Source organism: Crinia signifera, chromosome 3 (genome assembly GCF_055691185.1).
Source record: "Crinia signifera chromosome 3, ASM5569118v1, whole genome shotgun sequence".
Taxonomy (NCBI): Eukaryota; Metazoa; Chordata; class Amphibia; order Anura; family Myobatrachidae; genus Crinia; species Crinia signifera.
In genome coordinates, this window is record NC_139219.1 from 78,766,874 (window position 1) to 78,790,903 (window position 24,030).

At 40.9% G+C, this 24,030-nt stretch overlaps 1 protein-coding gene across 2 annotated transcripts in view; it reads right to left on the reverse strand.

Annotated features, from left to right (window-relative positions):
• CRIM1 (cysteine rich transmembrane BMP regulator 1) overlaps window positions 1–24,030 on the reverse strand; it is a 640,446-nt gene that overhangs the window by 19,380 nt on the left and 597,036 nt on the right. The window lies entirely within an intron of this gene.

Below are 24,030 nucleotides of genomic sequence, written 5' to 3' on the forward strand. Positions count from 1 at the left end.
TAAATAAATACGTAGACTCTGATTGGATGCTATGGGCAACATCCTATCTTCAATAGAACTCCCATATTTGTAAAAATTTGGGTGTGGTATGCGCCTCAGACAGTGGGGATCCTGACAGTAAGTATCCCGACATCGGGATCCCGGCTGCCGGTGCTCTGAAAGGGGGGGCGGGCACAAAGAAGCCCCTTGCGGGCCCGGTGGATCGCTACGTTCGCCACAGGTTCTGTTCTCTCTCTATGGGGGTTGTGGACCCCCACAAGGAAGAATAGTCCCTGTAATTCGGGATCCCCCCGGTCGGAGCACCAGCAGTCGGGATCCTGACGTCGGGAAACTGACTGTCGGGATCCCCACTGTCAGAGCATCATCCGGCACCCGTAAATTTACCCGACTGTCTGTCATTATCTGGTGCGGCTTGCGGATGGTTGATTAACTTTCAAATACCTTCAACAAATATCTAATCTATTACTATGGAAGATAATTAGATAATTTCACTATTAAGTATATAAGTTTCCAGATGCACAAAAAGTATTATATTTATAAACAAAGTGAACATTACACTTTTTCAAAGTATTTGCCAGAGGAATTCATGCAAGGTTGCATGCTCTCAAACCATTTGGTAAAGCAGCTGGACCAACCTAAAGCAGGTATGTCTTCTACATGCTGGATGAAGGTATCTACTGCAGCTTCCAGTGACTCAAAACAAATCCCATGTATCTTGCGCTTGTTTTTTGTGGGGACACAAATTGTATTGTTTCATGTATTGTTTCAGTACACACACAACATGTATTGTTTCAGCACACACACATGTGTGTGTTTGTCTGATTCATCTTTGCTCACTTGCTAACACCAATGCTGTAAGGTTTATTGTTTGGCTTACATCATGTAACCTTCCTCAAATTCACCCCTTCAATTGGAAGGAACCCCAAGTGGTCACAAGTGCAAGATTTGTCTTTGCTTTAGGCCACATATCTAAGTTGCTCATTATACACAAAAGAGTAGTAAATCCGCCTTAGAGGCAGATTCAATTAGCTGAAGGGAGAAGTCCACGTTAAAAGTACCCTGTGAAGTTTACCACTGGTGGAATATATAGGTAATGCACATTAGTTGTGGGTTTACCACATAGGGAAATAGCCTAATTGAATAGCTCTGTGCGCCAAACCTGTAGCTAACCTAATCTAATCCATTTGGGAGGGCAGGGGGATTTAACAAAGACCTGAGAGAGATGAAAATTTTAAAGAATCCCTGAACCCACTGTGTCCAACTCAACACAATAAGTAGGGAGGATCCAGAGTAGAAAAACACTGTATCCCGGTCTCTGGGCATTTATCTTTCTAGATCATATCCATTGTGTGAATTATGCGAGTTTAGTTTTACTACCATCAGAAGTGCAGATAATGGGCCAGATGCACAAAGCTTCCAAAGTGATAAAATGGAGAGTGATAAACTCCTACCTGCCATGTCACAGGCTGTGTTTGGAAAATGTCAGACAGGAGCTGATTGGTTGGTTGTTTATCACTCTCCATTTTATCACTTTTGAATCTTAGTGCATCTGGCACAATGTTTGTTTTGGGATTGCCTTAATTATAAAGATGCGATCATGTGGTGGTACTAGTAAAAACATGTATTGTTTCAGTACTGCATGTCTTACAGGTCTTTTTCTCATGCTCCCGGATCGCAGCTTATCGAGTCCCAGAGAGCCCGCCCCACTGAATACACCCGCCCCCCTCCCGATGTTTAACCCTTTTAACAGTATTTTAGTATCACCTGAAGCAGTAGCTCAGTTTACAGCATCGGGGTCACAAAGGAAGAGGATCCAATGACCAGCAGTCTCGCAGAGCTGAGATAACTGGGCCCTGGGTGTAGGTGGGTATGAGCAGCGGTGGGTGTGTCGCAGTGTGCCTGGTGCAGCGATGTCGGCAGCAGTACATGTGCAGCACAGACTTGAAGTATTTTTCATAAAAAATACCCCGAAAAGACTGTGGAGGGCAAACACTGTCCCTACATGCGATAATTGATACATGCGATGTACAATGTAATCAATTATCGCATTGCGGTTTTAGACAATTTTCTCACATAACATCCTCAGATGCAGATGGTGATAAATCAGCGCCTACAAGTGAAAAGGTTTCACTAAACCCAGTGATCCGAGCCTAAAGCTACAAACATGGCTTCTAATTCACAATACAGTCGCTGTACAGCCGGTTTTACAGCTTAGAACAAAGATATAATGTCATGTACAGCTTTCTGCACAGAAATGATGGGATCTTCAGGAAACAGAATATGAGGTGCTCACTTAATTAATACATCTGGAGGCATTATGTTGAATTTAAATGGCTTTAAATGTCATTTCAACACTTACCTGTATGAGGTTGGACATTTAATAGTATCATTAAAAATAATTATACCTGAGAAAAAAAAAGTCAAATGTAAAGCATCAGCATAACAAGACAAATAATAGCTAAAGTGTAAGAACATGATATAACAAAAATTCCAATAAAAAGATTGCTATGATATGATATCATGACTATATGCCAATTTTGGGGAACATTACCAGTACTTGCTGGTTCCCTAGTAGCCCCCTGGCTGCACAGCTGTGAAGCTAGTCACCGGGCTGCCATGATTTGGGTCACATGGCTGAATGTGATGTAATGCAGCCACCGTGGCAGACCCTGCAAATGCTCAACACGTCTGTATTGTCCAGACTGCGCCCCTACACAGCTGTGTCACACCTGTCGCTGCCCCCTGTCAGCCCTTAGACTGCGTTCACATTTTCCTGAATGCAACCGCAGTTTAAGGGTTCATAAATGTGCCCTGCCGTGTGCATGTATGAGCAGATTACGGAGAATCGCCTTGTAGCAATTTTCTGTAAACAGCGCCAGGTACTGAAACCATTTGTGTTTTGGAATTTTGGAATATTTTTCTTTATATATATACATATATATATATATATATATATATATACACACACACACACTCTCCAGGTCCCCTGGAGGGCCCCCTGATGTCCACGGTGTCCCCTGGCATCCACGGCGACCATTGGGTTTGTCTTCAGCGGCATCCCTGCCCCAAGGATGCACTGCACATGTGTGTGGGTGCGCCGGTGATGTCACTGTTGCACCCGCGCAATGCATCCTTGGGACTGGGGATGCCTCTGAAGACAAATACGATGGCATGGCCATTGTGGACACCGGGGAACAAGGTGAGTATAAAAAAAGTGCGCTGGAGGGAAAAAAACAAAACATATAACACCCCATAATATTCTGAAACCTACAGTTTTCAGAATATTTCGGTTTTGGGATATCCAGATAAGGGATACCCAACCTTTACTATACTGCATGCTCAGGGGTCACATCCTGTACTACCATCACCTGGCATTAAGATATAAGTCCATACCGTTCATACCAAGGATGCATTGAAGAGAAGCTTACGGATTCAAAGTATACTCATGGTAATTATTTTAACCATAGATGATTAAAAGGCTATATATAAAAATTATTCCTATATGAACAGGATAAATTATTCTAAATTAATATTGAAAGTCATAAAGTGTATTCAAAAACAAACAAACAAACAAACATGTGCATTCATAAGTAATGCTTAGAAGTCTCAGACTTGAGTTGCTCTGCATTGAATCTAACCCAGTCTAAGGGGATTACAGTATCTGCCTCTCAACCTGGTGTTCTTTGAAACATCTATTGATGACAATGTAGATTTTTAGCCTGGAGCCACCACACGCAGCATAGCATGCTTTCCTTGTTTCTACCAAGGATACAGAAAAATATATGGAAAATCGATAGGCAGAGACGTTTCTGAAGAAAGCAAAGCAGTTTATTAAGTGTATTGATTTGCCATTGCAATCCATACTGGATCATCTCTGTGCAGCCTCAAGATTTTCTAATATGGAGTTAAATGTTGTATCAGTGTAACTAATACACTTACATTACATTCTTTAGAAATAAACGCACACAATAATCTACTAATCTAACACAATAACAATAAATCAGAATTAAAATCAGTTCTCATTTAAACCAAAGCCACAGGCTACAATGTAATGTACACCAGAACAGCAATGGGATGGAGAATCTAGTAGAGAGATCTAGAGAAATTCCAGCAATTTTGGATAAGGGATTTATAGATAACCTTCACTATGTATCTTTCTGGTATGTGGCAAATCTCCATACAGTGTACAGTATATGCATTTTCTTTAATGTTATTCCATACTCTATTATACTGCACTACTGGGTGCATGTCTTCTATTCACTAAACCTAGATTCCGCCTGCTGCTCCACCAGAATCGTATTCTGAAAAAGACAAGCAGACACCTGTCATCTCATTTGGGAAGTGTTTCCTAGAACATTCTTGTTGAAATGTATGAAATATGGTTGCTATGTGTCTTGTTACGTGATATTTATATTTCCATGGTATTACAAGATCGCAAGTGCCATTTTCTGAAATGTTTTGATTAGCGCTGAATTTGTACACACACATACAAATGGAGCGCCAGTCATTCAGCGGGGGTCTGGCGGTTGGATCGCCAACCGCCGGAAGGGGATGCGCCCGCATCCCCTTACAGCGGAGCTGCCCGCCAGCCCCTGCCACCGCTCCCCGCTGCTCAATCCCACCTCTCTGTTCCTCCCCTAACCCTGCCCGTCTCCCTGAAGCGGAGACGGGCAGGGTTTGCGTCCCCCTCCGCCCGGAGACTGGAACGCGCACGCTTGTGTGTGCGTGTCCCAGGCAGATGGAGCGCCATCTCGCAAGAGGGGGCATTCTGGCAAGCCCCAGCACTGGCTGAGAGGCACTCCATCTGTACATACATACATACATACATACATACATATATACACACACACGTGCTTGTGTGTTTTGTAATTTGAGTCAATGGTCTTGTTAAGCGTTACTGGAAAACAATAACAGCAGAACACATCATGGACTTGAAACTCGATAAGAAACCAGTGTTGTCATGATGGCTCAGCATTAAGCATAGGAACACATGACATTGATAAATGTGATTGTGTCACTTGTGATTTCAGCTGCAGACATTTCAGCCTTCATAAAAAGGAGCTGCTGTTTATAGATCAAAACGGTTCTCACTCCTTGGGTTTTAGACTATTTTATATTTTGGTTCAGTGCCTGTCCCAATTAGTGTCAACCTTCATGTCTCCCTCGGAGTGGCTGTGTCACAAAGAGGAAGGCTGCATGCTGCTCCTGCTCTGCAATGTCCTATGACACAGCCTGTGACCACTGGCGCATCAATCACATTGTGTTAACAAATGACACTGGGCTCTGAAATTGATGCAATCCTTTTACAATTGACCAGTTACTTTCAGTTAGCTACAGGTATGCGCAGGAAGCTCTGCGGGGTGCGCCTAAAGGTAGACGGCCTACGACTGGTGTTTCAGTATATCATTATTCACAGAAATCTTACCATAAAGTGAGGCTCCAGATGACAGCATGGAGAGCATTTAATATGAGGGAAGATTTAAACAGTTCAGCTTTGTGTTACCATGTTTATTCTATAAAAGAGGGAACAGAAATCCTCGGATGGAGGAGAACGCTTATTTATAGCCCACCGCAGCTAATGACATAGTTGTTTTCCTTTACTATTGCTAGCATTTTATTAGGACATATTTGTGCACATCTTATTGAATATGCGTCAAAGCACACATTTAAATTGTTTATTCTAATCATGATAAACAGGATTAATGCTATTCACATCGACTGTAAAGCGGTTTTGGCAAGAACCAGCTTTCTGATCTGAAAAAGACATTACCAAGAAGATAAAACATTTTTTTTATAGTCTCACAACAGATGCTGCCTGGATTTCTCCATGATTTGTCATGGTGCCTATGCAATTAATTCATAAAACAACCATATCTCCTAATGATTATAATTACCAATGTGTTATGCATACTTAAGGTGCCCATACACGTTACAATTATTGCATACAATATTGTATACAATATCGCATCTCGGTTTTGCGATGAGATGAGATCTAGTACAAAAAGTATGTGCTGCACATACTTTTTGTACTAGATCTCATCACATCGGAAAACCGAAAATCGATGAGATGCGATATTGTATACAATATTGGGGCAGATGTATTAAGCCTTAACAAGAGATAAATGCAAGGGTGATAAGGAGAGATAAACATCCAGCCAATCACCTGCCAACTGCCATGTTACAGGCTGTGTTTGAAAAAAGTCAGTAAGGAGCTGATTGGCTGGACGTTTATCTCTCTTTATCACCCTTGCATTTATCTCTTGTTAAGGCTTCATACATCTGCCCCATTGTATGCAATAATTGTAACGTGTATGGGCACCTTTACAGTACCTTCCCTCCTAAATCCTACTGGAAATTCCGGGTTCAGGATTTAGATTCCCAGTGCCCTGGAAAGTGACTTAACAGTTCCAGATTCCCCTAACCTACTGCAGCCATGCATCTTACATAGGCAAGGGCCTATGGAACGGGATGGTTAGTGATGCCAGGGAGCATGTGCTAACAGAAAAGGGGTGTGTCACAGAATAGTGATGACAGGGAGAGACAGTGGGTGATGGGGCAAGAGAGAAGATGACTGACAAGCAGTGGAGGACAATAATAGAGTAATAGGGAGAGGGGGACCTTACAGAAAAAAGCAGTGGGTCATAGGGGGAGGCAAAAAGTAACAAAGAGTGGGTGAAAGTGAGAAGTAGAGGTAAGGGTGTAACTACCATAGGTGCAAGAGGTGCCGCTGATATGGGGCCCAAAGCTGAAGGGGGCCCATCTTTACTGTCTAAGTAATATGTTTCACATACATTTATCACATTTATTGTTAAATAGGGGGCCCTTACAAATATTTGCATTGGGGCCTACGAATATCTAGTTACGCCCCCGAGTAAAGAGCAGTGGGTTACAGGGAGAAGCAGAGGGTGACGTGGAGAGACAGAGTATGATAAGAAGAAGCTGACCCGCAGAGGGTGACAGGGAGAGGCAGAAGTGACCATGGTGAATTACATGAGGGCATATGTTAGATGCTGTGTGGCTGTTCTACTGGTATATGTACAGTATGTACTGAACTTCTGTATGTGTGTATGACTGTAACTATGAGTATGGGGGCATATGCTGGGCACTGTATGGCGGGAGTATGCGGGGCACAGAATGGGTATGAGTGTATGCTGAACACTGTGTGGGTATGGGAGGGTGTATCCTGGGATCTGTGTGGTATATACTTAAGATCCCAACAGATCTATCAAGTGTCAACGGCGATGTCTTCTTTTTTGCAGGACACACCCCTGAGTGGCAATATATATGCCCAGAAGTGGATTTAGGCACGCTCTTTCGGCAGAGCATGACACTCCACGTCAACGGTGCACCGACTATTACCTAATACCATCTATAACCTCCCTGAAACTTGTTTTCAAAAGTAGGTAAGTATGTCATAGTTGGGGATACAGTCATTTGATCTACAACATGATGGTCGACAAGCATTGGGTCGACATGGGTTTAGGTCAGCATGGGTCTAGGTTGACATGGCTTTAGGTCGACAGGTCATTAGGTCGAAGCCATGTGAGGGGACGCGGTGCACTTTAACCTACATCCATGTCAACTGTGTCGACATTCGGGTCAAAAATCTGAGAAAAACCCCATGACGACCTTTTGACTGTTGACCTTGACCATGTTGACCTAATGCTTGTATAGACCTAATGACATGTCGACCTAAAGCTATGTCGACCTAATGGTGTTGACCCAATGCTTGTCGACCTACTTGTTGTAGACCAAATGATCCATACCCCATAGTTGGCAAGTGCACTTGATTTTCATGGACAGGCCTGTTATTCACTATAATAATCTGCCCCTGTACCAGTCCTTATCGAGAACAACAAAGGAGTTAATTAAAGTGACTTCAACTATAGTCACAGTACTTATATGAGACTAAGGAGGTTATTTATCATTGGTGGCAGTGAGCACCCAATATTAAGAATGTTTTTTTTTTTTTTTAATTTAACCAGATTTTATTACTTTTTCAGTAAAATATAATTTTAATTGGTGTGAAAAACATAAATAGACCGACCCTTCCAGGCATTCATCATTCTACAAACCAGTCAAGTAGACATCCAAGTGATAATAAAGTAATAAAGCCTAGCTGGATGGTCTTCTGAGACTGTGGTGTAACTTTGTAGTGAATAGTTCTTTGAATTTGCTCCTTAACATTAAACAAGTCTTCCAGCCTAAGAGGAACACGATTCAATCTTCACATCTGTATTTTACAGTGATATCTTTACATCATGCAAGCAGTTGTTTATTTTCATGGCTCCTGGATAAAACAGACCTGCTTTGCTCACACAATTATATCTCCTGCAGAGAACAAATATTGCCGGCTATACATCAGCACTGTGATTCCCGACACCTAAGGTGCCCATGCACTAAGGCAATTTTCCCGTTTTTTTGGACAGTTTTCATCTAAGATTGGCGATAGATCGGATTTAAAGTGACCAAATCGCATGGGTTTGACATCAGGTCCGATACGATGGGCAGTCTCATGCACATCGCATTGGAACCTGAAGATCGGAGGCACTGCACTATAGATAAGTCCCCGGGGAAAATTTACTAAGATGTGTATTCTACTTCACATGTGATCTTGCTAAGAGCAACCAATGAGAATCTACTTCTTATTTATTTAGCACCCTCTAGAAGATAATAGACAGGATCTGATGCAACATCACATGTGAAGTAGAAGACACATCTTAATAAATTTCCCCCACCTCGCCAAGCCACCCAGCGGGGGGGGGGGGGGGGAGGGGGGGTTGCATATGATACACTGTATGCAAAATAACTGCATACGGTGTATCATGTAATCAAAACTGCACATGGGCTGACATTGATAGTCGGTGATCCGTTGGGGAATGGGGGAAATTTATTATGTTAAAAATCCCCATTAGATCAATGTCATATCCAAGGACATAAAAAAGGTACAATGCTGTCTGAATGATGTAAACAATGTACTTAGAATAAATAAAATAAATAAATACATTTGTTAAAAGTTGCAGGAGGGTAATAATAAGTTAATAATTAAAAAAAAATCATCTAATAATCATTTACTTTATAAAAATGAATGTAGAGCTTTTCAATACATACTATAGATTCAAATATTTTTGCTTATGCCTTTACATAGACCAGTGATGGGGATCCTTTGGCCCTCCAGCTGTTGTTGAACTATGCATCCCAGCACGCCTTGCAACAGTTTTAGCATGGTCAAATAGCAACACTGTAGCAGAGCATGCTGGGATGTGTAGTTCAACAACAGCTGGAGGGCCAAAGGTTCCCCATTCCTGACATAGATAGTAGTACCGAAATGTAAATCACCGCACAGTATCTTTGTAGAAGAATTCTACATTCTATTAATTCATGTCGCATTCACATTTGAAAACCAATTAAAAATGAGTATTGCAAGAAAGATAAAAATGACAATAAACTAATTGGAAAGTTACACATTATTTTAAGTGCAAGTACTTTCCAATTATTTACATATACAGAAGTCCTGCCTGATTTTGTTTTGAAATATTGATCTGGAATTGCATCAATTACTTCTTTAAATTGTCATTAACGGCAAGTGTTACAGAGGTGGGGGAGCAGCTCTACAGCGATGCCAGACATGCTTAGCACAAACTAAATGACTATTGGTAAAAGGCTGAATGTTATTCCACTTATCACAACCCCATCAGATAAGACAAGTGAAATCATTGGTCCATGCACGTTAAGGCAGCTCAAAAATGGAATGAATGCAATCGGCGATCGATAAACGCTGCTGTACATGGACTTAAAGAATATATACACAACCACATAGAGATTAAATTGAATGACAAGACCAAAGTTCTGAACCAACACGCCTTGCTGAACCTACTGCCGAACAGCTCAGTTCACTCAACCTCTTATCACATAGATTACAATAAAATAAAAACAGTAAAATAAAACTGGGGTTTATTTATGAATACAATACATAACCACAAACAGTTGGTATATACGGTAAAGGGGACGGGGGCTGTCCTGATATTTAAGTCTGACATTAGGGAAAACCAGCAATAAATCCCCTGAACTATCAGAAAGTGACAGCTTGTCCTTGCTGGATGAATCCGGGTAGGTTTGGGTGAATTGGTGGTATAATTTGGGCAGATTAGAGGTGGGACATATTTACAAATATGTGACGGGATGTAGGGCCTGATTCACGTTGACTTAGCGCGCTGCTTAGCGTGTAAATTCACTGCTTAAACATCGCCCGCCGGCACTGCAAATGGCCGCCCCCCTTCGCCAAAAGTACTGCCGCATTTGCATGCGAAAGTATGTGTATGCTCAGACATCCATTTGCATAGGTGTGTACGGGTCAAAAAATCATTCGATGGTCGCCGACCATCGAATGATTGTGCCACCCGCTCGCAACTTAGCATAGACTGACATTTATTTATGTGCGGCTGGATGCAGACGGGGCGGGCAACTGACATCCTGTGACATCAGCCGCCAGCCCTGAGCAGGCTTCGGCACGCCTGCGTTCACATGTGGATGCAAGAAAGAGACTGCCCTAAGGCGGTCAGAGGGCGCTGTTTATGGGATGTAAGTCAAGTGCAGCAGCTACTTAAAAGGGACTGAGTGGGTCCCCAAAAGGTAATATTAGGGGAAAGAAAGATAAAGTAGCGCTCGCAAATGAGGAATATCAATATAAAAATTTATTACACATGAATAGAACAATAAATAAAACAATATAATGAAAAAATGAACAATAAAATATAAATGAATAAAAGCTCAGGCCCTCAAGAAATGCCACTTTATAGAGATAGTAATAGGATCCGTCCTATTTGTGCCATGGGGTGAAGGAGTCTCAATATGGACCAATAGAGTTCTTTAGAACTGAGATGGTATTTAATGATTTACACTTGATTCAAAGTTAGCGAGTTTAGAAGATGAATATAATTACCACTACTTGTCCCTTGGGAGTCTTGTGTCCGTTTAGGACTGCTGAAGGAGCTGTGATCTCCGTGCAGGGTTGTGGGTAAAATCTTCTCCGCTTGATAATGGCCTGTATGGAGCCAGGTGGAAGGTCTCAGAAAGGTGGTATTTCTCCAAGAAAAAAGTCGGTGGTAAACGGCTGGTTGGATCCAGATGACGCAGTGTGGCAATGGCAGTGAGGGGCCAATATGAGCAAGCAGCTTCCAACGCGTTTCACTGCCTCTAGGGGCAGCTTTGTCAAGGATAGGATATCATACAGGCCATTATCAAGCGGAGAAGATTTTACCCACAACCCTGCACGGAGATCACAGCTCCTTCAGCAGTCCTAAACGGACACAAGACTCCCAAGGGACAAGTAGTGGTAATTATATTCATCTTCTAAACTCGCTAACTTTGAATCAAGTGGAAATCATTAAATACCATCTCAGTTCTAAAGAACTCTATTGGTCCATATTGAGACTCCTTCACCCCACGGCACAAATAGGACGGATCCTATTACTATCTCTATAAAGTGGCATTTCTTGAGGGCCTGAGCTTTTATTCATTTATATTTTATTGTTCATTTTTTCATTATATTGTTTTATTTATTGTTCTATTCATGTGTAATAAATTTTTATATTGATATTCCTCATTTGCGAGCGCTACTTTATCTTTCGTTCACATGTGGATGCCCCCCATTTTTCTTGGCGCACCCACTGTTTTTGTGGGCATCCCAATGCACTCCCTGTCCCTGTCTGTGGTCATCCCAATGCACTAAACCCTGTCCGCACTGCTGTGTGCGATAATCATTTGTACAGGGGGTCTGCACATGAGTATTATCGCAGATACGCATGCGAAGACCCGCAACACCAGACCCCGTTGCGAATTCGGCATTACGATCCAGTGTGAATCAGGCCCATAATGCATATGTAGGACTTTTTTAAAGGGGCAATCAATGACAATGCTCGGTTTTGAATGTCCAAACCATACTTGGGCGGCATCACATCCCACCCATAGTCACTAATAATTTATTTATTTATTACGTTTCTTATATAGCGCAGCAAATTCAGTTGTGCTTTAAATTATTTGCTAAGGTTTAATGCAGTTTTGGCCAATTAATAAGAGTGAAAATACATAGGTAAATCACACAGACTTTCAGAGCACAATTCCTACTGTATCTAGATGTATCCTTGACTTTTAATTGATATCACTATTTTGCCTCAGAAATGAGAATGAAGTTCAAATGTGAAGCTAAATACAGAAATTGCATCTTTGGAAAGATTAAAGTAAATTGTAACGAATGGTAAAATAATAGTGTAAAAGGCAAACAGATTTACACCCACAGAGGTAGAGGTTATCTGGCCTCACGGATTAAAACAGGAGCTACAAGAGGTCACATGACTCACATCCACAGCAGCAATCTAATAATATGTTTTGCTTCAGAGTGCTGAAAGTGTAAATTCCTCACACAGGAAAGACTGAACAACATGACAACACCGGCACGCACATAGCTGCAGTTGCAAGCACCCAATCTGACATTGTATTGGATTACTAGGAGTATGTAGGTGCACAAATTTGAGAGTAAGTAAGTTAAAGCGTCAGTTCGTACTGTAATAATAAAAGGAAAGGGTGAAATGTAATAGGATGAGAGATTCAGAAAGTGAGAGATTTGGTAAGAAATCTCCATTTTTTTTTAAAAGCGGCAATCATTTACACTGCAAAACCAGTTTGATTTTGCAGTGTAAATGATTGCCACTTTAAAAAAAAATTGAGATTTCTTACCAAATCTACCACTTTCTGAATCTCTCATTCTATTAAATTTCACCCAAAGTTTTAAAGCATGATGACATTTCTGACTCTCCCGACAACAACAACAACAACAACAAAAAAATGATAATTACAACCTTACATTCAAATGATTGATGGAATTGCTCAGTTACGGTACTTGGGGTTAAAAAGGAGATGAGGCTGCATTTGAGGTCTGGGGGGTTTGCATCATGCCCACCATTGATCTAAAATGAATACAATATGATGTCTGAGTTTGTGCACAAGAGCTTCCAGCACAGAGTCTCTCCTAACCGTTCAACAAGTATAAATAAAATTAAATGGGGGAATTAAAATCAGGGGGAATTCTATAATTTGCCACAGCTAATTGATCCCCGGGGGACTATCCAAAATAGTCCCAAAAGCCGGCACTCATCTGGGAATTTTTTTCCTGTCCAATGCAGGCAAATAATTCCAATATTAGCCCATTTATTGTCCTATAGATTGTAAGCTTGCAGCAGGGCCCTCCTACCTCCAAGTCTGTATGTTGTTACCCAGTTTGTTTTATCACTGTCTACTATTGTAAAGCGCAACGGAATCTGCTGCGCTATATAAGAACCTGTAAATAAATTTATTGTAACGTGATCACAAACCACATAAGTCTGTGAACCGGTCACGGATCCGATGTATTTTTGCCCTAAAATTAGAGAAAAAAAAGGTGGGTGCAAAAAACTGGGGACAATTGATTTGTCGTATAAAAACAATTGCAGAATTCCCCCACCCCCTGGAAATTCTTTGGGGCAATTGAATTCCCACTATAATAAAAAAAAAGACATGAGAAATTCATATAGGCACTTATATGTTAAAAAGAATAAATTCCTTTATAAATTAACCAACTGGATATTCAATTCCGATTGAATCATGTGACAGCACAGTTCCAGGGCTCATCCGGGTATCACTGGTATATTGTTTATTTAAGGCCTTCCATATGGTTGTGCTCCCAAATTTCCCATAACGCCTACTACTCTCTTTCGTTGGAAGATTTTGTCTCAATTTCATGGAAACCAAAATGGAATAAAGTGAAATATAGCATAAACTCCTTTAATAAAGGATACCATCTAAACAGAATAGCGTTATATTACAAATATTCCACATAAACTGAACTCCCACCAAACAGATATGAGGCCAGAGTCTCATAAACAGCGTCCTAAGATGTAAAACGCGAGCACTCCAACCATCCAATTGTCAGCCCTTATTCTCCCACCCTGGTTGCCAGCCACATCGCTTCCCACCAACATGTTTAAACCGGTACATGTTCTTTTTCAAGTTGAGGAGGCTTTTGATCAAGACCCGGTAGTGTCTGGATATAAATATTGGGTTGAGTACTTAACGTATTTGAATTAGAGTTATAGTTACACCATGCAGACAGCATTACAAAGGTTTTATCCACATATTAGAGGGAATATATTAATATATTCCCCTGCCACATGTCCAGGGGAAAACGTGCCATCTTTACTGTACTTAAGCGTCATAATTCAGACCTGATCCCACGGCTGGGAATTTGCAGGCCAGGCAATTCTCAAAAGACTGCGTATGTGTACGGCCCATAGTAAGCATGTGCGAGGCCATCCTGCAATAAAATCCTGCTAAACGGCCGTGAATTTGACAATACATGGCCGTTTCCGACAAAACAGGTCCGATAAAAAAAAGTCGGAACTGACACCCTTCAATGCGGTAGTTAATGGCAGCATTGAAGAGGAAAGGGCGTGGTCACACAATAATAACCCAAATTCAAATTATGCCACACATATTCACGTAAGACTTCATGTAGCGCCCCTGATTCATTTTATGACACTCAGTAATGCCTCTTTTTCATGGTACACTACACAGTAGTACTTCTTATACATGTAAGCCAGGGGCAAATGCAAGATTTCTATGGGGGGAGGGGGAGGGGTGTTCCAAATATGCGATAACACAAATTAAATAAATAAATGATCAAATATATAGAAAAAAGGATGTTACATGCTGCACTACACTACATGCTAGATTACACGCTGGACTGCACTACATGTTATACTAGAAGTAGGCATAATGCTAGACCTGTCCTTCCTGCACTGGCAGCGAGCGGTAATGCTAAGGTACAGATCGCACAGCAGAAACACAATCAAGGACAACGATTTCAAAAGCCATGTCACTCATCTGTTCAAACACTATACAGGAACATTTAATTGCCAGAACACTGGTTTATAAAGTGTTTCTAATCTTGCCAAAAACTGCACAGCTTAACGTGTAGCTTAGTGGTAAGAACATGACCTTTAAAGCAGATAAAAGTGAAATGTGTCAGGTTTTCCTATCACCTTGTGGCAGTCTCCTCAAAAGCTCTATGACTAAAGGACATTTTAGGCAGACATTTCACATTTTTTGCCTCTTCTCATCAAATTCTATAAAAGTTGGGCATGAAAGGAGTATTAACACTTCACCATCTTCTTCTGTCTGAGGTTTCTCTTCACTACCCAACGTGTTTCATTGAATTATGTGTGCGCAAATTTTTTATGAAATAACACTATGGGGCGATTTACCAAGCATTCACTTATTACAGTCTCAGGCCAGGTAGAAACCATCATTTCACCAGCAATTTTCAACCCCAGCTTTATGATCCGGCTGAGGATGCAATGTATAATAGCCGGGGTAGTGCGGCAGTTTCAAAACCTCTACAACAAACAAATCAACATTATTGTAGCTATAGGTTTCTAAAAAAAATAATTGCATTTGGGCCCTGGCCCACTGTTAAGTTCCAATGGTCCTTTTTAACCCTTTGAGTGCCAAGTGAATTTGTCAAAATAGATGTGAAAATTGGCAAGCACAGGTTTGTATTCATCAGAATGACCTGAATGACCTTTTATAGGAAATAGAATTTTATTTTTACACAACATTTTTTGTTTGAATTTATATAACAAATGTGAGCGACGCTGCCATTTTTAGCAGATATTCTGCACATCTCTCACAGAGATCTTGGCATTTAAAGGGTTAAGAATTTTGAAGATACATGATCAGTCAGTACATACTGTATACTGAGGAACTTTTATCTTGTCCAGCTGAGTTACAGTCTGGTATGGGAGCTGAACAGCTATGAAGAGTAAGACGGTACAGCATGTGATGGAAACAGCTCAATGGATTCTAGGGACTTCCTTTTCGACTGTGGAGAATGTTGCTCGTGCCGAACGCATGGCAGTCTTAAGGATCTGACCTATCCGGCTCAAGCATTATTTACTCTTTTGCCTTCTGGAAGCTGTTTTAGATGCAAATCTAGGACAAATAGACTTTCCCAGAGCTGTGTTAGTCTGATTACTTATGTCTTATATTAGCGTTTTAATGTAATCTGGGAATAAGTTTTATATTTTGCTAGATACTGTATCTGGTTGGATGCTAAACTTAATTTTGTTGCCCTGGTGTATGTGAGTAATGACAAAGTTGAATGCAACCTAACCTTTCAGCTTGTTCAGGATTGCACCATAGAACACAGGGCTTCGTGATGGGTAACGTGTTCTACAGGCCTTATGGAGCCACAACTTGTATTTCGGAGTGTTTGCAGTGGACAGCATTTATAAAAGTTGTGTTAAGTGTATAACACTCTTCTCTAATGGGTTTTGATTTTGCTTTGGCATTAGTAAATCTGGAGAATTGAAGATACTTTTTGTATATTTCGCCCCAAATTCTAGTACATATTTTATGAAACAACATGTTAAAAGCAATTTGCCAATATTAAAAAATTTGGATGTTATTTTTTTATTTTTAAATGTAACTTTTATTGTTTAAAAAAAATAATAATTATATATATATATATATATATATATATACATATAAACACAGATGGGCACTGGGAGAAATTTGAAAAGTTGGTAGCAACTAAATGCATGTATCTGGCTAGAGTACATTATACATACTAATAGATAGATAGATAGATAGATAGATAGATAGATAGATAGATAGATAGATAGATAGATAGTAGATAGATAGATGGATAGATAGATAACACTTGCCTACTTTTGAAAACTAGTTTCAGGGAGATTACGGTTGGTAGAAACATTTTGCACAGTGCCCATTAAGGGGGCATGTCATGCTCCACCCAAAGGGCGTGTCTAGTGAGATTGTGAATAGAGATTGTGAAAGTGGCACCCAGAATTGTTGGTGTGTACTGCTACATCTGAGAGGAATCTTTTAAAATGACTTAGATCCAAATGTAGATGAGCCCCAAAGCAGTAAGAGCTACTATACTTGGTAACATGCTGGGAAATGGTGCTGATGATTCAATGTAAATGTATCTGTCTCTCATTCCTTTTTTCCTCAAAAATATAACAGTGTAATGTGGGCTAGGTGATATGAGGGAGATTGCTAGACTAATGAGGGAGAGAGGGAGATTGCTGCTATTTCAGGGAGTCTCCTGCAGAATGCAGGAGGGTAGGCAACTATGAGATAGATAGATTCAGGGATGGAAAAAAAATCCTCAGTTTTTTTTTTCTGATTTACTGCAAATAAACCCTTGCATAGAGTTACTGGCAGTGTGCCTATAGAAAGTGCTTACATTCCATTAAATCTGCTTTTATGAGCACTTTAAAAACATCAAAATTTCACCCCACCAACATGCTGGTTTTCCCCTCACAGACCGTTTTTTTACTGGCTAATACTTGCTAGGCCCCAAGACTCAAAGGTAAATTCTGTATAATTATAGGATGAGTCAATGATAGGTCCTGAGCTGTAGATGGTGATTATGTATGATTATAATGTTTTCGAAGCAGAATAATGTACTTTAGTTCAGATTCTCCTCTCAGGACGCATACCGTGAGATACATACATAAAGTCTACAGAATTAAAAGTGCAAAAAGTGTGAGACACTGTAATGATGCAGACACATTCCATCTCCAATGCAGTCATCATTACTTTTGTAATGTGAAATTATTTCCACATGGTTCTCAAACAGCCATAATATACATAAAGTAAGAAAATGAACTGATACTGTATGTGCTACAAATGGATGTCAATTTAGTTAGATGAACCATGATATACTATGGCATTAAGTAAATAAAAAAAAGTCCATGGCTTTCAGCAAAGTTATGGTATAGGGGTCGAAAATGTCTAGGTCGACACCTGAAAATGGTCAACATACCATAGGTCGAAATTGTCATAAGGTCGACATGGTTGTTTTGGCAAAACCCATTAGAACCCAAAACCTGAAGGTAAAAAGAACCCAAAACGCAAAAAGTGTCTGGTGCACATCCCTAATTGTAAGTGTTCTGCCTCCCCTCGCATGGCTCGCTGCATTCCTCGCCATGTTAACATTATGTTATTCTCCCTCTATGCCCACTGGGATAATAAGGAACAAGTCGGTTTAAAAAACACCTGTAAAATGTCAACACTTACATGATAACTGACCCGTTCAAAATAAACATTTTTAATAGTTTAGAATGGAATCTAACAAAAAATCCAAATTCAAGCTTCATAATAGTGTATTTCACAGATTTACAGTATACATATGCTGAAAAATGAGGCATCTCTTTCTGTCAATTACTCCTATGTTTCAGCAGTTTCCTGGGTGCGTTTAAAGTCCTGCCACTATTTTCCTGCATAGTCAGCTGCTCCCCATGTGTGCAAGGGTACGCGGTCACAGGTTAGACAATGCTCAGGGGTTCTCAAACTTGGTCCTCAGGACCCCACACAATTCAAGTTTTTCAGGTCACCTGGCAGGTGCACAGGTGCATTCATTACTCATTGACACATTTTAAAAGATCCACAGGTGGAGCTAATTATCTCACTTGTGGTTCTGTGTGGAGACCTGCAAAACATGCACTGTGTACCGAGTTTGAGAACCTCTGGTTTAGGTCAACAGTCACTAAGTTGACCACTAATAGTCGACAGTGACTAGGTCAACGCCTTGAATTGGTCGACATACCCAAGGTCAACCTTGACTAAAGGGCAACACAGACATGTTTGAAATGAAAACGGTCGACACGAGTTTTATACTTTTACACCAAGTGAGCATAGAGTTGGAACATAATAGTGTGTAGATATCTACGGTGTCAATGTCGACATATGTTGATATAGACACAAAAACGTGACAACCTATGTCAACCTTATTAATGTTGACCACGCCTATGTCGTTGTGTTGACCTTTTGTTAATGTTGACTTTGGGTATGTCAACTATTTCAAGGTGTCGACCTACTCACTGTCGACCAATAGTGGTCAACCTAGTAACTGTCAACTTTGTCTACCATTTATACCGTAACCATGTTCAAGCTGTATAGCTGTAGCATCAAAGGGCCTGTACGCACATGAAATAGGAAAGTAATGCTTTCATATGAATCAGCATGCGTGTCTATATAGGTGCACAATAAGCTGTGTACAGAACAAAGCTAGCCCCAGCTAACACTGCTGCTGTTTTGTTCTCCAGCAGCGAAGTTACCCATCACACATTTCATACAAACAACAAAACATGAATGCAAAAGGTTAAGAACAACGTAAAGATAAAGAAATTCAAGAAAAGAAAAATATATATTTTTTGTTTTAATTTGTTTTTTACAGTCTTGTCTCATACAGTATATATACAAGACAATATAGCCTGCAGCCAGCTTAGAACAAAACTTACTGTACACCAACAGAACAAAGTGTGTTTGTACAACAAACACAAGAAAAGGTAATACCCAAGACTCTACCTTATTTCATCAATATACATATGAAATATTTTAGTTTGGATGCACTGCTATAAAGGAAAGAAAAATCTTGGATAATGCTGCAGATTCTACAGTACAATTTTTGAATAGTATACTATTCAGACTAATTATTAAGTTGGCAGTGGCACTGACCCTTTAAAATATTGCATAAATAATGTAAGCTACAGTAATGCCACATGTGGGAAGACTGTTCTCCTAAACATACACCTTCAAATATCCACACAATCACTGCTATGACCATACAAAAGGTGGTAGCCTTTTTATCCATTGGTAATTGAACTGTCAAATGACTGTTATCAGTATACACTGAATAGGTGTTGTTACTCATCTCCACTAAGAGAAATGTTTTCCCAAAAACAGACAACTAGAAAATAAAGGCATGCTTTCCACATAAATTAGACAGTAGAAATAAACCATTCTAAAATGACATATTTTCCATTTAACAGACAACTAAACCCAAAAATTGAAAATTTCTTATATGGAGCATGAAATTAAAATGCATAGTTCAGTCAAAAGTCAGTCAATCTGTCTTTCTGCCGCAGTTTGGTTATAAAGCAAAAAGTGAATGGATATGTCTTCACTTTCTCATAGTAAGCAGTATAGTACAAAATGCATCAAAAACATTTAATAGAGTGCTGATATAGGACAACAAGGCTAAATGGCAAAGCACAACACGGCAGTCAAAATCTTGATTCCTAAATGGGCAATAACATTTAATTAGTTCTTAGTGAGTTCATAAATTCACCTATCCCTGCATTTTAAAGTGAAACTAAAAGGTTAATTATTTAAGTGTAGAGTTCAACAACCATGTTTAAATTTAAAGGGCACCGATTTTACTAGAAAAATACAGCAAGTAAAATTATTAGCATTTTAAATAATGGATTTAAAACTCAATAATAGATGTACCAAATTTTTAACCTGATGCTAAGTAAATAAACCACTAAAAAGTTGCTGAGATTATGAACCTTCTAAAGAGTGGAGCTTGGTTGCCGACTTTCATTTGCTCCTCAAATGATAGGCTCTATGTACTAAGCCCGTGGTTCCTAAACTGGGGTGGCTTGGAGAGAGATGAAGTACCAATGAACCAGCTCCTGTCATATTTCAAACACAACCTTTACCATGGCAGTTAGGCTGGGTACAAACCATAGTTGCCTACCTTCCTGCATACTGCAGGAGACTCCCTGAAATAACAGCAATCTCCCTCTCTCCCTCATTAGTCTAGCCATCTCCCTCATTTCACATAGCCCACATTACACTGTTACATTTTTGGGGAAAAGGAATGAGAGATAGACACATTTACAATGTAAGTGTATCTATCTCTCATTCTTTTTCCCAAAAAATGTAACAGTGTACTGTGGGCTAGGTGAAATGAGGGAGCTTGCTAGACTAATGAGGGAGAGAGGGAGATTGCCGTTATTTCAGGGAGTCGCCTGCAGAATGCAGGAGGGGAGGCAACTATGATTTGCATGGAATCATCTGCACCATTTCCCAGCACTTTACCAAGTATAGTATCTATTACTGACTGCTTTGGGGCTCATCTACATTTGGATATAGGTCATTTAAAATGATTCCTCTTAGATGTAGCAGTACACACCCACGTTCACAATCTTTTTTCACAATCTCTCCATACTGTATATGGAACTAGACACATCGTTTAAGTGGAGCATGACACGCCCCCTCTATGGGGTGCTGTGCAAAATTCTATAATCTCCCTGAAACTAGTTTTCAAAAGTAGGCACGTATGGTACAAACTAGACAACATATCCAATCCAGAGGATCGGAGCAACATGTCGCTAATGATGCACACTCCCGCATGTTGTCAGCAACATCCGCCATTGGCCCTGCATGTGGGGGTGACGGAAGACATTGTAAATGAGGGCATGCTGCATTCCGCAGCATGGCCACCGCCAGCTCTCCGTTATTAAGTGTGTATGCACTTGCTAATGCCTAAACTGCATAGTATGTACCCAGCATTAGGTTCTGATTGGTTGGTACTTTATCTCCATCCACTTTATCTCTCTACAAGGCTTAGTACATAGACTCCCATGTTTTGTTTAGAACAGAAGCAAGGTATCGATACTATGATAATACAATTACACATGAACTAAGTTAATTATATGCTCCCTACTGTATTGAGAGAAGACATACTTACCTACCTTGCCGGAATGCAAGGGAGGGTCCCGAAAATCAGGTCCCCCTCTTGGGCCCATGGAAGGGGCAAGCCTCCCGCTTTTAGAGGGGACCCATGCATCAGCCCCCGCACTCCCTCCCTCTGCCGGTCAAATACCGGCATTTGTGGCTCTTTGGGGAGGGGGCAGGGCTAAAATGACGCAAACCGCATCATTCAGTACCACCCCCTCGCAGAAGAGCCGACAATCATGGCATTTACAGTCATAAAGCACATTAAGCACCCCCGGAGGAGAGGAGACTCTTAAGACAGACAAGTATGGTCACAGTGTGGATGTGTTTGTGTGTGTGTGTGTGGGGGGAGGGGGGGAGCTGGAGGAGTGAGGCGCCTAAACACTCTAGCCTAGGTTTGTGTGGTGAGCCTGGAAGGGGCACACAGCTGCAATGAAGGTGGAACAGGGCCCTCTTCCGTAGAATATGGTTTTCATAGTGGGCATGACCCATGGCCCATGGATGTCTCGGGTGGTCTTGTGTATTGCAAACTGATTTTCTGCTGGCAACTATATAATTAAATAAATTGTGGAATGTTTTGTGTGCAAGAGATGAAAATACATTTGTATTTAATTTAATTCTGTGTTGAAATCCTTGCACATTTTTATCCGATCACAATGCCTTAAATACTTGGAAGGCACATGAAATATGTTGCAAAAGTGTGAAACACAGCAGCGTGGTATTTCCCTATGTTTAGTCTTGTCTGTGAATACTCTTTAATAAGACTGGAATGAAAAAAATAGTAAATTATAAAAGAAAAAAAATGCCTATGAATGCACCAGTTGTAACTTGCTTGAAAATCCAGTCTGGTATGTGGCATCAAAAATGTAATTTAATGACATGTAAGAAAGAAAAACTCTGGAGAAAAATGTAAAGTATGTTTGTGATTTGCACCTGTCTTGATGTTTAACCCCTTCCCGACAATTGACGTACATTTACGTCATGGTCGGGAAGTACTTCCCGACACATGGCGTAAATGTACGTCATGGCATTTAACTGTCACCGCGTCTATAGACGCGGTGACAGTTTCAACATGTCTGCTGTCCCTGACAGCAGACATGTCCGTGCATGCCCAGGGGGGGCTGCGATGCCGCCCCCCCGTCGGCGATCGCTGTGATTGGCTGTTCAGTGTGAACAGCCAATTACAGCGTTTTCCTGTGTCACCGGCGAATAACGTTCGCCGGTGACACGGGATCAGAGGTGATTGGTGCTGTAAAGTACAGCACCAATCACCGCGGGGTGTAAGGGTGACACTGGTGTCACCCCACCGCACCCCGCCCGCCCCCAAAGGCCGTGATTGGTTCGTCGGACCGACGGACCAATCACAGCCAAGGAGGGGGATTTAAACTAACGGTGACTGCACTGCAGACGCCATTCCGGTCTGGAATAGCGTGCAGTGCGGTCACCGTACCTCCCTGCCGCCATACTGACCAGAACCTTGCTCCATAGCTTGCTCCATACTTACCTGATCGCTGCTTCATCACTGCTTCCTGGATCCTGTTACACTTTGTGCCTTCCTGTGAAATTGTGCTGCTGCAGTGTACTAGCTAGATAGATAGAGAGATAGAGAGATAGATAGAGAGATAGAGAGATAGAGAGATAGAGAGAGATAGAGAGAGATAGAGAGATATAGAGAGAGAGATAGTGTCAGAGAGTGCTGATCGCTGCTTCATCACTGCTTCCTGGATCCTGTTGCTACTTGTGCCTTCCTGTGAAATTGTGCTGCTGCAGTGTACTAGCTAGATAGAGAGATAGATAGAGAGATAGATAGATAGAGATAGATAGAGAGAGATAGAGAGAGATAGAGAGAGATAGAGAGAGAGATAGTGTCAGAGAGTGCTATATTTTGTGCTGCTGCAGTGTGATATAGTTATAGATAGAGAGAGAGAGATAGAGAGAGAGAGATAGATAGAGAGGCCTAGTGACAGAGTGCTATATTTTGTGCTGCTGCAGTGTGATAGTTATAGAGAGATAGAGAGAGATAGAGAGAGAGATAGGGGGAAATTTACCAATATGAAAAACCTAGTTTTTCGTATTGGTTGTTTCCCTACGACTGCATACGACTGTTTAAGTCGTATGCAAAGTCGTGTTCCGGAGGGGGATTTACAAAGCAGTCAGATACGACTGCTTTGTAACCCTCCGATGGTGTAATGATTCGTATTAGCGGCCGTATATACGGCCGCTAATACGAATTATTTCTAGCAGTCTGCACGGATCAAGTCAGATCCGTGCAGGCTGCAAGGTGTAAAAAAAAATAGAAAAATAAATAAATTAAAAAAAAAAACGGCGTGGGGTCCCCCCCACAGCCATAACCAGCACCAGGCTGAAGGAGCCGGGGCCGGTAATTAAAAACCAGGGAACCCGACAAATAGGGGTTCCCCGATTTTTAACAACCAGCCCCAGGCTCCA